Source organism: Anneissia japonica, unplaced genomic scaffold (assembly GCF_011630105.1).
Source record: "Anneissia japonica isolate Jap-2015-1 unplaced genomic scaffold, ASM1163010v1 scaffold287588_len240510_cov160, whole genome shotgun sequence".
Classification (NCBI taxonomy): domain Eukaryota; kingdom Metazoa; phylum Echinodermata; class Crinoidea; order Comatulida; family Comatulidae; genus Anneissia; species Anneissia japonica.
Window position 1 is genome coordinate 47,421 of NW_022716955.1, and position 2,052 is coordinate 49,472.

The 2,052-nt window shown below is 32.6% G+C and overlaps 1 protein-coding gene across 3 annotated transcripts in view; it reads left to right on the forward strand.

The window, feature by feature from the left end:
* Window positions 1–2,044, forward strand: part of LOC117110080 — an 8,936-nt gene extending 6,892 nt beyond the window's left edge. The window contains exons 2-4 of one of the 3 annotated variants that reach the window (XR_004445621.1): window positions 1,153–1,318; window positions 1,387–1,388; window positions 1,884–2,044. The gene's annotated coding sequence lies outside the window, so the exon portion shown is untranslated. Of the gene's footprint in view, window positions 1–1,152; window positions 1,319–1,386; window positions 1,389–1,837; window positions 1,860–1,883 lie in introns of those variants that run through there. The other 2 variants (XR_004445622.1, XR_004445620.1) reach the window with 2 other exon arrangements.
* The last annotated feature ends 8 nt before the right edge of the window (window positions 2,045–2,052 follow it).

The window sequence follows — 2,052 nt, forward strand, 5'->3', positions numbered from 1 at the left end:
GACACCACACACAAAGATAGAGAGATGGTGATGCTTCATGTATACATGATTTTCAAGTCACTAACTAAACTGCCACGCTGTCATTTTAAAAATTTAAAATAACAAATTTACTGATAATAAAGTAAATTGGTTGAAACAAGGCAATTCAACACAAGGATGCACATTTTGGGACATCAAAGGAAATAACTCTGGCATCGACATTCTGCGCGCCGCACTCCCCATAGCATACATACCATAATAACCATCAGCGTGTGTGACAAATTACCCAACGCATTGTCAGTTGCCATGATAATCGCGTGTTGTGTGGAGATTACAAAGGCCTAATGACTTTATGCATAATGGTTAGAATAAATTTATATGGTTATTTCAACACAAATTTTACCAATGAGGTGGTGTCCGGTGGTTCATAAGACTCACTTTGCCAAAAAAATAAATTAATGTTCTGTATATGGTAAAATGCTCATTTTGTGCACCTTTAATTTAATGTTATGTAAGAACATAAAATTTTACAAAAATTGTAAATTTTGATATGCTATAACTTTTTATTTTGTTGGTTAATTTTCGCAAATACAATTTCAGTTTGAAGAAGCACTTAACAAACATGTGATCAAAAGGAATCAGATGTAACAAATATTGGGAAGTATCCAAAATTGATGAACTAGTAATTGACCCCACGAAACGTATTGTATGCTTAGACTAATAATTGGCAGCTATATTTGCAACTAGTATCGGATTGTCGATGCCACAGAAAAGATCAAAGGACTGTACGCACGCGCTATGTTCTAGAGCGCAGATGTGCGTTATTGTGTTGAATTGCCTTGGTTGAAATGTTGTACACTCTTCTTCCTAATAACCAATGAAAGAATCCCATGCAAAATAATTATACTTCAGAATTTCAAGGGCATGCACTAAATAGATCTCATCTAAAAACAGTCCTAAATGTTAAATGTCAAAAGGTGAACCTAAATTATATTTTCATTTGTTTATTATATAGTTGAATTTAATACATAAAATACAACAATTTAAACACTTCTCACAGACTGCATATATTGACAGCAAATGACACCAGTTGAATTAAATCTCAGTATTTAAGATTTATTAATCATTATTGAATCTTGTTCTATTAAAAATACCTATTTTTATTCCACATAGGCTCATCACCCTTTATGGCAAATAATTAATTGATTGCAATTGATGGGAAAGTTGTATTGGAAACAACATCAGCCATCAAGGCCCTAGGCTTGATTATTTCAAGTTATTACAATTTCAACATCCAATATCCACGAGCCACAGAAGCCACCTTAGAGTGGATTGATCGGTAAGGACATCATTGATAAAAAATATTCTATTTGTCCAGTTTAGGTGTTAAAATATTGTGATTTATAGTTGTAATCTAATGGATAACACTCACTGAATAGGCACATTACAACTCTCCATTAAAGTTTGATAGGAAATTTTGATGATTTTTGTATGTTGGGCTTGTTGCTAGTAAAGCCACTCACACTACTAATAACAGTAAAAACATCACTTTTTTGTATAGTATTTATTAGGTTCCATTAACACTGCGGCTGCTACCTCTTTAACATAATATTGTTATCGTCTCCCACAATGTTTGTATAAATTATAAAGTGTAATTTTTGCTTGTAATTTGCTTGTAAGTTTTGACTTCTTTCTGCACGGAAATATGCAGTAAAAATCCTGAATGGGCAGAGTCCGTTCAAAGTCACATCCTCAGGTTTGTAATGTAAACAACACGCAACAATCAACCAAACCAACTTCTCTTTTTAATATTATACTGTATAAAATTCTCACTATAGGCAATTGCCTTGCATTTCAGAAGACAGTGTATTCTTGATGACTTATAATTTGTACTTTTCTTGCAGTTTTTTTTTAGGAATCGGTGCAGTCAAACAAAAACAGAAGAAAAATAAAGTAAATCCTAAAGTTTTGTCATTGATGAATGGATTGAAAGATTTTGAGTCGGAGTAGCTTCCACCTACTGTGTTTTCAGCTTTAGACCATTTTTCATGCTTTTGTTACAAAAAAAAAACT